This window comes from Parasteatoda tepidariorum, chromosome 5 (assembly GCF_982258835.1).
Source record: "Parasteatoda tepidariorum strain Cologne lab strain chromosome 5, Ptep-v5.0, whole genome shotgun sequence".
NCBI classification, from domain to species: Eukaryota; Metazoa; Arthropoda; class Arachnida; order Araneae; family Theridiidae; genus Parasteatoda; species Parasteatoda tepidariorum.
The window spans coordinates 62,113,399-62,129,519 of NC_141759.1; the positions used below are offsets into that span (position 1 = coordinate 62,113,399).

General features: G+C 33.3%; 1 long non-coding RNA gene across 1 annotated transcript in view; it reads right to left on the reverse strand.

The window, feature by feature from the left end:
- The window catches only part of LOC147809415 (uncharacterized), a 49,144-nt gene that overhangs the window by 3,485 nt on the left and 29,538 nt on the right, over window positions 1–16,121 (reverse strand). The window contains exon 2 of the long non-coding RNA XR_015433740.1: window positions 8,530–8,642. This is a non-coding gene — a long non-coding RNA (uncharacterized LOC147809415). The remainder of the gene's footprint in view (window positions 1–8,529; window positions 8,643–16,121) is intronic.

The window sequence follows — 16,121 nt, forward strand, 5'->3', positions numbered from 1 at the left end:
AAAATTGTGGTTCTATATTATGTCTTAAAAATCAATAACACAATAAGTTTAGTTATAACTTTATTTTTAGTATCTTATTTGCAAATAAAGGCACTACTGCATTCTTAAATTTTTTACAGGATTGAGAAGGCGAATGTGAATTGATATTGTATAAAACAAAAATTTATAAAACAGATTCAAAAAGCAAGAAATGTAAAATAAAATGTTTTACATCATTATTTAATTGTTGAACAAAAATTTAACAAAATATATATTACTTTTTAAACTCATTTTAATATGTATACAAATACCTACTTTCTCTAAATAAAAAATACCTCTTTTAGTAAAGTTATTCTTTCTTTATAAATTTGCTACTTTTATTAATTTATAAAAAAAAATAAAAACAGAAAAATATAAACCTATTTTACCGAATCAATGAGAAAGAGACAAATTTGGAAAGAAAAATGTTAACAACGTAAATATTCATTGAAACTATTTCGTTTCGAGGGTCTGTGAAAATCCTTTTACCGCAGTACCAACATTACTTTAGTACATTAAGATTAAGTATCTATAATCGCAATATCAGTTTCTTACCTTTAATCACTAGGCCGAGATAGACTGGTTGGCCAGGTGCTGGACTTATGGCTATATCACACGAGAGAAAATATGTGCAACTGCAAGTGTAACTGCAAGTGTAAGTGCAACTGTAAGTGAAATTTCTCCAAAAATTGCTCGTGTGATATAGAAATCACGGTTGCAAATATCTGCAAATAAATATCTATCTGCAATAAATATCTGCAACCGTTCAGGCAATTTCTTTCATGAACCAATCAGATCGTTTGCTTTTATGACGTTTCAATTTTATATGATGACGTATACAAATGTAAATAAAAATGGCGGCGGCGTTGGTGAAGAGGATGATCGGATGAAATTTTTTTATAGACGAAACGGAACAGTTTTTTAGTTTAATAATAACATTTTCTTTAAAATAAAAGCATTAAAAATACTTTCACACGATGAAATAACCGTCTCAATGCAGTTGATGTACTACCATAACAGGAACCTGCACATCATTTTAGTATCGGTGAGTATAGTACACTATTTTCTAAATAAATTTTCTTTTAAAATATTTATTTATTTTAAGCTAATAAAATTAAAACTTATTATAATTTGTTCCGATCAAAGTTTTAATTACTTTAAATAGAAATAATTTCTATTTTTATATATGTAAAGATTTATACTGGCGAAAAGCTTTACTTTGAAATATTCGCCAAGCAACTCGCCAAACTTTGTTACATTATTATAACATAAAATATAATAATGATTATATTTCTTTATTTTCAAATTTTAAATTTTATTACTGTTGATTGTAAAAGCATGTGTCCGATTATTTGAAATTTTTTTATTATTATAATTATTTGTGAATTAATTATTTTATTCTTCCCTAAGAATTCTTTTAATTTTTGAAAATCTGAAATGCAAATTTCCAATCTCCTTGTCTGTTTCTACATTCATCCCCTCAATTCCTTTTTTTTTTTTGTGTGTGATGATTTACTAATGATACTTTACTTTTCATTTATACTTCACATTTATATTTTGATACTTAGCTTTTCTACAATGACAGTAAGTATGTAAGTGTACCTTACTAATTTTTCAATATACATAAATTTTTAATAGTCTTCGATCATAAATACAATCTATTTTTCTTAAAACAAATTTCAATCCAAACATAAGAACTACAAAACCAAATATACCTGCCATCTTTCATTAGTGTATAGAATAATCTTAGAACTCTAATCAAAATATCTGTCAAACTTAAAATAAGTTTAAAGGGGATACCTAAGGACTTAAATGATTTCAAATTAATGGTATTTAATCTCTCTTAATGGTATTTAATCTCTAATAATGTGTTGGTAAAATTTTATCATGAAAGTGATTTCTTTCTTTTATTTCAGATATTTCGTATAATCCTGTAAGGTTTGTCTGGTGAAGAAGGAAAGAGATGCAATACTGTTTTTATGAAAGAAATTAAAAAATAAGAAATGAAAATGAATAATGTTCTAAATGTTTCACTTGACAATGAATGTTTTGTTTTTTAAATTGATTCTTGCATTATTTAAAATGCAAAACAAAACATGTAAAAGTCTGTAACAAAATAATATGATACATAAAAAGTATGTTCTTAATAAAATATTGTTTTTTTTTTCATAGTTATAAATAAATTTTAATTTATATACTGTATATTACAATAAATTTGTCCTAAAATAAATCCTATAATTTTTAATTAAATTATCTCATATCAATAAAGAATGTTTTAAATTTTACAATAATAAATTGTAAGTATGACATTGAAAATCCTCTTATATTTAAAAAACAATTTTACTAAGAAATTGGAAAAAATAATTTTCATAAAAGAGATACTCCTGATATGCAATGTGTAAATGAATAAAATTGATGATCCCTTAAAAACTAAACTAAACTCAGCGGTTCAGCCCACAGAGGGCCAAGGCCTTCTGTGCCCGTCTCACTTTTCTTGACCTTTGGGCTCTGGGATGCAGGAGCATTTGTTCCGGTTAGGTAGTCAGCCATACGTGAAACCCCCAGTGTTTAGCTCCCAAGTATGCTTGGTACTCATTTATCGACCCACTGAAGAAATGAAAGGCTTAGTCAACCTTGCTCGGCCCGACGATCGAACCAGGGACCTGTGGCACGACAGCGCGAAGAGCTACCGCTCAGCCACCGGGCGTGATGATTCCTTAATGCAATGTAAATTAATTTGATGACAATAAAATTCTGACACATTGTAGTATAGACATTAGTAGTATAGACAATATTTATTATGTATTTTTTAGACTAAATTAAAAAATAGAATTGATTTGATAGAACTAATAGTTTTGATGTTATAAATATTTTATGAGCAAAAGGAAAGTCAAAAATTGTATATTTCATACATTAAACCCTCATTTCTTCTAAAGAATTATTTCAAAGGACTATGTTTTTGAATTAAGCTTAAAAAATAAATTTGAAGAAATGCCTTACTTGATTAGAAGCAATGTCAGTTGCATAAAGTGGTATAAGTCATAAAATTGTCCTTTAAACACATTAAACTTTTTATAAATTTTCGAGTAGCTAAACTATTAAATCAGACAGCTTGTTTTTATTCTGATTCGATTTAGCGTATACATAGATAACGATACCGCACTTGCCTAGCTAGCATGTTAGATAGTAAATATATATAAATAAACTATGCTTTTACAGGGTGCGGAGCCAAATTCAACAAAAAATAAGCAACTTTTAAGAACATTTTAGGCACTCAAACTATATAAATTGACAAAATGCAAAATAAATCTTAGACTTCACATGATCATGATAAAATAACTAGAATTTGACAAAGAACTCTTTTCTTGATTATATTAGCCATTAAAAAATGATCAAGAGATTTTTCGGTTCGATTTCAGAGGGTGAAAAATAAAGCCTGAAATTGAGAATATCTTGCAAAATACAGCAGAGTTGCACATGAGAAAGCAAGGATCTCACCGAACCCAGCTCACTAGACGCACATGCGGACTCGCAAGTACTTCACCAAACCTGTAAAATGATTGGCGCTTTCATACGCTATGGACTGACGGTACGCTGAAATTGATCGTGGTTGAATGAATTCTGAAAGCGTGAAATAGAAAAATGTGAAAAACGCGTTTTTACATAATACGTGGTGAAAATCGACATTCCCTTTCATAAATTTCATTTTCGAAAAGGGAAAATAAAGCACCTTTTAAAAACACCCATTAAGAAAAGCACCTTTAAGGGCCTTTAAAAAATGAAAATCGAAAATAAGCACTTTTCAAAAACGCTACGCACCATGTTTTATACCTTAGTCACTCAAATCAAGATAAAAAAAAATTTCAAAATTCTAGATAGTATTTAAGTCCATCCCCCTTTCACCCCCTTATCCTTTTAGAGACGCAGCATGTATTTAAGTCCATCTCCCTTTCACCCCCTTATCCTTTCAGGGACGCAGCATGAAATTCAATGATATCTTAATATCATCTCATATTATGAGGTAGAAATCATAATCCTTTTTATACTATGCTACTTCACTATTGGGGAAATAAAGTTTTTTAGAATTTTAATTTGCTGCTGAAAAAAAGACATAACACAAAAAGAAATGTAAAAAATTAAATCAAAATCAATCAATATTCTACAGCGTCTGTGATTTCTTTTTCCTCCCTTTACGAACATCGTTCAGAAACTATGATATAATAAAATATGATAAAATAAAATATGAGCCAAAAGTAAAGATAAATAACAAAATATGGTAACCCAATTACATGCAACCGTTCAGGCAATTAAGCAACCCTTTCGGCAACTCCGAACGGAGGAATTGCGCTTAGAGTTTCACTTACACTTGCAGTTGCACATATTTTTCTCTCGTGTGATAGAGGCATTACATCCGGGAGAACGAGAGTTCGAATGCAGCTGGCCGAAGACTCCCCGTGTAGTAAATGATGACTGATGCACGTTAAATCAGTCTGGTTACAAAGTCCTCCATGTTCCCATAACAAATCAATACCTCTGGGTATACTTACTTTGAGATTGGTCGCTCTCTAGTGCAGGTCAAAATTACGATTTGTGGATGAGTTCGATGTATGATTTGGTCCGCCCTATAAACGGGTGCGACGTATGGGTGTGGCAGAAGTTGACTTTTTGGCCAACGATGGCGCCTCTAGAAAACAAGCACAATCGCACCCCTTACCTTAATTGCCTACCACAACAACAACAACAACCTTTAATCACTATTAATTAAGCATCATTGGCATTAATAATAATTTAGTGACTTTCTTATGGCTCTCCAAAATGGAAAAATACCTTTTCATTATGAAGTACAAATGTTTTTATGCGAAAATATGCCTATTGTGCATAACTGCAATACTAGAAATGTGTTAAACCAAGTGCTCAGTTTTTTTATTATTAGAATATATTTTTCCTACTTTTATACAGTTATTCATAAATACAGTGTTTTTTCTCCAAGGAATGAAAATACTTCTCAGTAAATTTAGTGTTTTGAAAAAAGATTTTAAAAAATATTCGAGATAAATAATTTATTACTAAACGATTTTTAACTAAACATATTTTTTAACAAAAAGAAAGAAAGAAAAGTAAGGGGAAAAAAATTAAAAACTAAGGTACAGACTTTGGACCGCTCTCTTGATCAAACTACCCCCTATATTTTGAGGGTCAGAAATCCATACCCATAAGAAAAAAAGCATTTTTATTCACAGAAAGTATGTTTTGGTGTCTGATTTCGTAACTTAACATATCATCTGCACTATTTAGTTACCGTAATTCAACTCACCCCCTCGAGTCTTCAAGATTGAGTCCTAAAACATAAAGATCCAATCATTAAATCAAAAGTTTATTTATATTGGCCAATTTATTTATTTATTTTTCTGCACACTGCACATATAACTAACATAAAATTAGCATATAAATGCTAATTACTTATATTAAGAACTTAATTGAAATATAACGTATCCACCATCAACGTTTTTCATTGACTTAAATGTTACAGAAAAACAAATCAAATCTTGTACTGAATGTGAAATACTATTTCAACCCTGTTATAACCTGAACTATTGCTAAAATCCTAACGGATAAAACGAAATATTTTTAATCATCGCATAATGCATTACCAAATTTTTGTTACATTTGTTTTCAGTTTGATTACACCGGGGAACAAATTTCTTGTTACATTCACAGAAGTACTTGATCTTACCTAATTCGAATAAAGGGATTCTGAAATTAGTTTTGTTCGGGGAGATATACACCGAAGAGCCATTACATTATGACCACCTTCCATCTATAACAATGGGCTCACCCAGGTTTTCATAGTTTCTCGCCCAGGAACAATGTTTTCATGGGGCACATTAGGACCCATAATCCTCATAGAACAATCCCTGACGTCTGTAAGCTACTTGAACATAGTTGCAGACCAGGTTCACCCATTCATGGCAACAGTTTTTCCTGCGGGGGATGGTGTTTACCAACAGGATAATGCACCATGTCATAAGGGTAGAATCGTCGAGGAACATTCCAGTGACTTTCAAGTCATGTCTTGGCCCCCAAATTCACCTGACCTTAGAGCATTTGTGGTCTTACTTGGAAAACCAAATTCGTGCTGCCACGCCACCCCCTCGAAATATGAGGGGGTGAGCGCTTGGTACCAGATACCTTAGCTAACTATCAGCACCTTGTGGAATCAATGGCACGGCGGGTGCTAGCACTTTTGAGGGCTAAAGGTGATCCTACATGTTATTAACAGGGTGGTCATAATGTAATGACTCTTCAGTGTATATATTTCAGTACTAACTGCAGGAAACATATGTTAAAAAATTTTAGTAATGTCAATTTCCTCACTTTTTTTTAGCGCACTGGGTTAGATTAGATCTTGCGTACCCGAATATACGATAAGTGTATGTACGGATAGCCGCGTAAAAGGCAAACTTTTCCTAAACATCGCTCGCTATATAGTTAACTTTCTGCTATATAATTACTGAATATCATGCGGCACACAGTTTCCAATCACAGGAAAAGTCTTTTCGCATACTCTCAAATTTTGATCTGAAAACATTTTTTCAGGTGATAGTGAGCAAAAGTGTAAATTTTTAAAATAAATAGAAGAGAAGCAAAAATTTCCGTTCTAGAATTTTTTTTTTCACGAATAGTTACGTTTAGTGCGTTAATGAAATTTAATCTCCTCCCGCTTTTTTTTATAAGTTATCTATGAAATGTATTTTCGTAGCAGTTACTGACAAAGAATAAGTTAAAGATTTTATTATTTACTCACATTCCAGACAAAACTGAAATTTTCAAGTCCTTGAATGTAATTTTAGGTGGAAACCTGAGCCGCGAAGCGCCCCCTTCCCCATCCATCATGAAATATTGCATTGTTTGAGGTTGATGATCGCTGAAATTTTCCAATGACAATCATCTCAGATCTTACAATTGGGTATACTATAGCCTACGTCACAGGTTGTGTTATTCCTACTAAATTTAACCCATGAACGGCATTTTCTGCGAGCCTAACTTCAAGCCACAAATAAACAAACGAAGTGTTTGATCGTTTAAATAGCTGCTCGCCAGATTTTATTGCATTATAAAGAAAAGTAATTGATATTCGATTTTTGATTAATAATTGATTTATGTGGATAGTGGCATAGAATTTAGCATTGCGTCATGGTAAATGTTATTCCTACTAAGTGGAAGTAGTTGTGTTTTTTTTATATTATACCCAATTATTTTATGAAATTTCCTAGTGGAAATATTTTTAAAGGAATCAAAGTTTAATCAAAATCGGTCAGGAATTTTTTTTAAAGTGGTAGCAAAAGTGAGATAAATATAGATGTCTTAAGCTACAATTTGTAATTCATAACTGAAAGATGAATTTAAGCATTTTTCAGTAGTCTTTAAGAATTTTAGCTACCACTCATTTATGTTTTCCAGTTTGTGGGAACCATGGAATTCATCCGTCATATAATTTTAGTAATGTTAATGCTTTCACTTTTTTTCACAAAAATAAGTTGTTATTATTAGTTAAATTTCCTTTAACTAGCCGGGCCCATAACCTATCATTAATCTAAAGGGCGTGACCTTCTTGTGTAAGGTTGTGCCCATGCTTTAATAACAATAATTGAACTAGAATCTGCAAACAATTATTAGCTTAAAATTACGAAAACTGAATCAGAGCGGTTGTACCTCAAGGGATGCAGCGTTTACCTTCCTGAAGTAAACCGGATTCGAAACCCATAGATGTCTAGTCGATACGAATTCCGCACCGACCACAATGCTGACGTAAAATATCCTTAGTGAGAGATGGATCATGGGTTAGAGTCCCCTTGCTGTGAGGCTAATTGCGGGAAGTTTTCGTGGTTTTCCTTTCTATCTAAAGCAAATGTGAGGTATTTTTATCAAAAAGTCATCCACGAATTCAAATTTCTCCCAATACTTGATCCAAGAGTTCCTTTGTTTTCTGGATTGGGTTCAAAATTTCGAGGCTGCGGAGTTGAACATTAGTTGTCGGAAAAAAATTGGGTCGGCTGTTAAACGACGGTTATAAAATAAAATAATATACGAAACCAAGTACACTTGGATGACACCTCACAAATATACGGGTAACCCTGTGATCGGCAATGCGTCCCTCAGTTTGCTGATCACTGGAAAAGTCTGTTGAGGGACGGTCGTTAGCATACCATCCAACTTCAGAAATTTTTTTAATAAATACCAGAGAAATAAGAAGAGAAATACTCGAACTATATATGAAACCTACACAAACAGTAACAGAAATGAGAGTAAACCCTAAAAGAGCTCATATAGTAGTGAGGAAAAAAAAGTTTTCGCTGTCAGAAAATGCGACTGATTTAGTCGAGTGGAAAGTTTTTCAAAAAAAGCGAGCTTCGTCTATCCTTCCCAGGTTTAAAATGGGCGACTAATAATGCAAAATGTGGTGACAATTAAAATTAAATTTTTTTTCTAAAAGAGAACAAAATTTTCTACTTTTTATAGCATATTTTCTTTTCAGTTTATTGCTGAAAGTGAATACAGGTCTGGTCTAGCTGGGCTCCTGAGGTCAAAAAAGGCCCTTTTCCCATTCATCTTGATTTGAGTATCTGTAATAAAAAAAAATCAAATTACATATCAGCAACAATAATCAAATTGCATATCAGCACAATATAAGAAACAAATGCAACGTATGATTAAGTTTTGAATATGAATAATTTAAAATGTAAGTCATAGTGGTCAATTTAAGTCATCAATTTAAAATTGAAAAATTGCCATTAAACAAGTTAGTTTTTGATTTTCTTTATTTCTATTTAATAATTTATCATTTATTTTACTACAGTCACAACTACATTATTTTCAATAGTGCATTTTTAGCCTACCATTTCTAAAAATTTATTATTTAAATAAAAGGAATGTCTGCTCAATAGAAAACAATAATCCAATTTACTGAATTTTAAACAAGCACTGATGGGGAGAAAAATAATAACAGTACTACTGTGGTCAAGTTTTTTTAAGACCTGATATTTACCCAAATATACACCGAAGAGCCATTACATTATGACCACCCTCCATCTATAACAATGGACTCGCCCAGGTTTTCATGGTTTCTACCCCAGGAACAATGTTTTCATGGGACACATTAGGACCCATAATCCTCATAGAATAATCCCTGACGTCTGTAAACTACTTGAACATAGTTGTAGACCAGGTACACCCATTCATGGCAACAGTTTTTCGTGCGGGGGATGGAGTTTACCAACAGGATAATGCACCATGTCATAAGGGTCGAATCGTCATGGATTGGTTCGAGGAACATTCCAGTGACTTTCAAGTCATGTCTTGGCCCCCAAATTCACCTGACCTTAATCCAATAGAGCATTTGTGGTCCTACTTGGAAAACCAAATTCGTGCTGCCACGCTACCCCCTCGCAATGTGAGGGAATTGCAGGACCAGTTGGTGAGCGCTGGGTACCAGATACCTCAGAGTACCTATCAGCACCTTGTGGAATCAATGCCACAGTGGATGCTAGCAGTTTTGAGGGCTAAAGGTGGTCCTACACGTTATTAGCAGGGTGGTCATAATGTAATGGCTCTTCGGTGTAAGTACTGCTAGTGTAGACAGTATTTTGTTGTGTTTCTGTTAATATAACTTTCTGTTAATAATGCATATAACTAATTAAATATTTATTTTTATTATTAAAATTGTTCAAAATAAAAGTTCTCTTTATAATTCACTGAATTTTTTAATAATTTCTTTTAGAGTCAGTCATAAAAATAAAATTTGATACTGACATTACTTAAATATTTAAAAGAATAAAACAAGTCCAAATCAGACGGGCCTTAATCCTTAACACCTTAAATCCTTAGACCTTAAACACCCGTACCACTCGATGAATGGTAAAAGGGCCCATGGGTGATTTTAACAGCCAACTCAAATTAATGATTATTTCACTTCAAATAATCTTGCATAAATAACACTAAGCTTAATATTAATATCCAATAATTGAATAAATGTCTAATCATAATTAATGTCTAATAATTAAATAATCAGTTGCCAATTTTTTTTTAAAATGTTACCTTTCTGATAGTATATATTTGCTAAATACAACTTTGTTCTTTACCTCGGTTTGTAATCAGGAAAAGGATAGGTGTAATTTTAAAATTTCGCCTCAGTCGAGTTCTTGTCGGAAGTAACGCCTACTTTTTGCTACGAGTTGGGCAAAACTTCTACTTTTCGATCACTGTCACTTCTCCTGTGTTTTAAAAGCAGCAGTCAATAGCAAAAAATTTATTATATCAATGAAAATTTATTATCGATATAAAATAATTTAAATCAGTAAAATTAACAAACTTTTGATATTATTAAACTTTTTTAATGATATAATAAATTTTTATTGTAATTCATCATTTTAATTAACTAATTTAATTAATTGTTATACTAAATATTTATTGTGACAAAAATTCAGTCCAATATTTAGCCATATTTAATTCTTGGTATACGTTAAAATAACAGAAGATTTTTTTTCAGGTATTAAGTGAAACTAGTGGACTGCGCCCCCTGCTCGCTAACGCTCGCAAACCTGCGAAAATTGCTACGCAATTTTATATGGTTTGCTTCGCAAACCAAGCTCGCTTCGCTCGCTACTAACTTAGGTGCATTGCAAATGCACAAAATTCTAAGAATTCAAAACAATCATTCAAATCAATATAACAACTTTTTTTTAAAAAAAAAATTACATCTTTTTAGTAAATACTAAGTCAATAAAATAAATTTGAATTCAAATAAATGACATGTAATTCGTTAAACCTATTAGAAATGTGCTATAGTATAATTCGTGATGTAAATCAAAAATCGTCAAATAAATTCGTAATATATAAATTCGTGAAAAAAAAAAGCGCTTTCGACAATATACGAAAATAGAGATCTATCGACAAAGACTACTCACTTCTGCCTAGCTTAATAGTATGAGATTGCCGCAGCTGATGCTTTCTCAGGTTATTTCAGTTTCCGTTTTTAAAAGCGCTATATGTTGAGTCACCTCAGCTAGATTTGGCATGTGACATTTTTAGCGGCAATCATTGGTCGATTTTCTAGCGTTGCCATTCGGGGAGTTGTAATGAGGCTTTTTTTGTCGCCGTGTAAGAGAAATATATATATAGATTAAACCTTAGAATTAATTAAAACTTTTACCGTGTAACGAATGAGTTGGCAGGTATGGACTTTTGTGTACCTTTCCTAAAATTTCCGTAAAGCTATATACCACCAATAAAAAATTGCATAAAACTTAGAATTACAGCTGGCTCTTGACATCACTAATTACTAAATGTTAACTCTGCAAAAAATAGCAAATACGTAATCGTAAATTTTCATGACTAGCTTTGTTTTTAAATAAAATATTTGAAATTTTCTCTTGCTGCAAGATATTTCGCATAAGAACGCGTACCCCCACTAAACTGTTCCCGTACCTGGGGATACGCGCACCACACTTTGGGAAACACTGATATATCAGATAACAGAATTTATATTTCAATGTTCATTTCTAAGAGCACTTTATAAAAATACATTACAAAGAAAACGAACTTTTTCTTCTCGTTCTTATGACATAACGCCTCAGTGCTTTTAATTCCAATACTATATACTTTAATTACGTATAAGTTCTTATAAAATCTCTTTATTTTAGCTTTTATGAAAGGGGAAGATCCATCTTTATTGTCTCAAAAAGGAGGATTGATGTGATTTCTAGCATAGCATTTTTATGTAACTTAGGTAATTTTTTTCTTGAAATCGGACGAGGCTCCGTTGATTTTTCTTCACCACGTGTTAATAGATACGTTTACCTACGAGATGGTACGGTTAGTTTTTTTGAGCGATGATGAACGTTTTGAGATAAGCTAAATAAAATAAAAAGTTAGATTTTTTTTTTTTAAAGTCTGAATGGCTATACCCAGAGATGCCAACTGCTCCGGACACGCCGAAATGATTAAAAAAACGGTAAGTAACTACAAAGAAAATTTTGAAAATATTTGACTATTTTTGCTTGCTTTTTAAAAGGTATAGCGTGACATAAGTAATTTTGATATAAAGTTTGATGAAGTACCTGCCCGCGTAGGCGGGCATCTCACTTCTTCATCTAGTATAAGAAATTTAGCCCTAGGGCAACTGTGACTAATGGCATGTGATAGTAAAAGTTCCGCAGATGAAAATCATCTGGTATCATCAGTGGTTTCTTCTCCTTGCTTAAGTCTTGGAGGGTTGGAGAAGGGAGTGGATCAGGGAAACTAATTCCTTGTCTTTTAAGAGATCCTGTAGTTCTCTCACGATGTGAGCAAATCTGGTAGCTGAGCTGGTGGGACTCCGATGATGTTTCCTCTTTGGTGTGTACTTTCTCTTGGGCCTAGCTGGACAGGCTGGGTGTTCTTCTTTGCACTTCACACATTTCGGAGGTTCACACTGAGGCTTGATGCAGGTGTATGTGAAATGCGCGCCAGCACACTTCATGCATGCCGGGGTATCAGTACAGTTCCTCTGGGCGTGGCCAAATCCTTGGCACCTACAGCACTGGATTTCGTGGCGGCCGCCACGAAATCGTTCCATACGGACAGATGTGTCTAGTAGTCGCTCGACTTTGAAGATATCCCGGTGTTTGGGGTCGTCGATCAGGATCACTATGTAGAGGGGGAGGAGTTTAAGTTCCTGACCCCGCCTCTTCTTCATCTGCTCGATTTTGAATGGCCGTAGACCAATATCTAAAAGGTCTCTTTCGAGATGGTGAATCTCGATATCGGCCTTGAGTCCTCGGATGAATACTTTTAACTTTCTGCTGGTGGGCTGCAGAGTTTCTATCTGTTCAGGAATTTCAGCTGGTGTCTCGGCGGCTGCCGGGGCTTCAGCAGTGGTCTGATCTAGGGTGGTTTTCTCCGTCTCTGGTTCGGGAGCTATCTTTTTCTCCGGGTGGAGTGGTTCACTTTCGGGTTCGAAATCGGGGCTTTTTAGTGTCTCCGGGTTGACACTATCCTTCTTCCTTTTCTTGCTTTGATTTCCTACAGATGTAGCAATTTCTGGGTTCTCATTCGAGATCGGTTTATCAATCTCTGTAGGGTACTCAACTGGAGCTGGTTCTTCCATATCCATACAGATTTCAACTGGTGTTTCAGTCTGTTCTACTGCTGAACGGGATTTTATCATCTCTTTAAATTCAGTATAGCTTGTGGGCTGAATTTCTTTCAGGGCTTCAGCTATGTAGAAACTTTCATATTTAAGTCCTGGTAATTCAGGATTTGTAGATCCTCTTTCTATCCAACTTGTGTAGTCATCTGCATATAATTGGTATCTCTCTAGGGCCTCATCAAACTCCATATCAGGGTTAACAAACATATTATATGCCATGCTATATCCTTTAGTACGCATGCGTTCCTTCAGGACAGTGTCGTCGTTGTTCATATCGCGAGAGGGACAGAAAGCCTTCCCTCCGCGGTTAAAATCGGTAAGAAGTCATCGTAGCGCAGAGCTCGGTTATAACACAACCTTACTCCTCAGAGTCTGGAACGAGAAGGTGGGTGAGCAGACATGCCAACTTGCTCCGGACGGTAAATAAATATTTTCAAGTGGTAGTTTATCCATTGTGATTCTTGGTTTAATAAATTCAATTTAGTAGATTTTTATCCACCACTATTTCTAAATATTTTGTAGGCTTATATACTTCACTACTCTGTAATAGTTAATTCATGCTATACCTTTTAAAAAGCAAGCAAAAATAGTCAAATATTTGCAAAATTTAGTTTGTAGTTATTTACCATTTCTTTAATTATTGTGGCGTGTCCGGAGCATCTCTGGGTGAGGTGACATGAGTAATGAAAAGTGGTGAGTTATATAAGCCAACGAATTATTTAGAAATAGTGGTGGATGAAAATCTACTAAATTGAATTTATTAAACCAAGAATCACAATTGATAAACTACCACTTTAAAATATATATTTGCTGTCTGGAGCAAGTTGGCATCTCTGTATACCCACTAAAAGTCTAAATATCCCAGGAAAGTGTTGGGTCATCGAGCGTGTCTTAATTGTGAACTTTGATATTCAGTAAGGAAATTATTGGGGTGTAGTGGTTTAACCAAGATTTTCAGGACATAAAAAAAGGCAAAAAACTGAATTTTTCACTAACCTTGACAGAGCGTAACTCTGAAAAGCAACGATGACACATGGAAACGAGTGAATGTTCATAACTCATACTCATATGTGATGGTTATCTTAGCATCAGCCCCGCTAGGGGCTCTAACTAATTCATCTGAGTGGAAATAAATAATAAATCGGCGAAGCGCAATGAAAGGTGAAAATGTCCATAACTAGACAGCGATATACTAATAATATAGCAAAACAACGGTGGTGTTGCTTTATTCAGAAAAACCCTTTAAAACAGGGGTCTCCAACCTTTTTGTACCTTAGAGCAAATACTAGAATATCGGTCGAATGGCGGGCACCATTTATTTTTTCAAGATAAATTTATAGTTGATAGACATAGGGAATAATACACACTACGTATAATGCACAAAAAATTTAATTGAAAAAATTAAACTTAGCATATGAATATAATTAGTATTGATATTCTTGTGTAAAATAAATGATTACTAAATTGCTTTCAAAACATGCGAAGTGTAAAAATTATTTATAAAACACAGTCAATGTGGTCTTTGGCATTGCATTTCGCTGGCCACCGCTTCATAATTGGGAGAATATGATGAAATTCCTGCTCGCAAGCAATCGTCAAGGTGTTCATCTGTAAGTAGGGGTCAATATTTTATTCGTTATATTCATTGTCAAAAGCAGTGATTCGCACAAGTATGTGGAACCAAGAAACGACTTCATTTTATGTGCTGCTCTTTTTAAGAATGGAATTTATTCCTTCAACTATATTCCAGAATTTATCATCTGATATAATAGTTTTGAAGATAATGTCATTCTGAAGATCCACAATTTCTATCTCCACTTCTTCTCGCCTTACTTGAAGAAATTCTGAAATGCATGTTGCTATTACGGTTACGTTTATTTGGTTGTTAAAATGATTAACAAAAAATTTTATCAAAGGCTCGATGATATTAAATTTTTGAGAGCACTTTTCAAATTGATCTTAAAGAATTGGAGGAGGATGACAAATGTCGAGAAGTTAATTTCACTGTCACCTATCATTTTTTTCATGTTTGGAAAATGCACAAGAGACTTCATTTTCAAATGTGATATCCACAAAACTAGCTTAACTCTGAACGAGTTTATAGCCTCTATCATTTTTGCTATATGTTTGGTCGTTCCCTGCAGCTCCAAGTTTAAATTATTTAGTTTTTCCATTATGTCCGTTATGAAAGACTAATCTGATAGCCAAAGAGAATCTCTTTGTTCTAAAAATGTTTGATTTTTGGCTCCAAGATAATTTTTTATTTCTTCAATTAAATGTAGAAATCTATCAAGTACTTTACCTTTACTGAGCCAACGTACTTCAGTATGTATTTGCATAGCATTTAATGGAGAAATGGAAAACTGAAATATTTTATCGTTGGGCACAAGCAGCGGGCACACCTAGACCGATCGACGGGGGCCATGGTGCCCGCGGGCATAGGGTTGGGGACCCCTGCGTTTAAAACATAATTACATTTAATTCTTAGGGAAATAACCTTAAACGACCTAGAATTTTAAAATTTTCTGCAGGGAAGGAAAAAAAATGTCTAGGAATGAGAATCCGGTATTTATTTTTTAAAATCTACTTTAATACAAAAAAAATCGAGTCAATCAAAATATACCACTGTCACACATTATCTGAAGTTCAAAATAATGGCTTTTAAAAACGAACCAAATTCTAGAATCCATTAATAGAAAAAATATAACTACCACTAATTTTTTTATAAAATATTTTACTTGATTAAAATTAAAATTAGTATTGCACACATATTTTATTTATCGAAATTTAAAGCTCTTGTTTCTGTCGTTACCGAACTATTCTGGTCGACAGTGGAGCAATGAGCATGCAATGCAATAACAATTTCCTATAAAGCAAGCTTAACACTCTTAAATCAGTTCTAAATTATTTTCACACT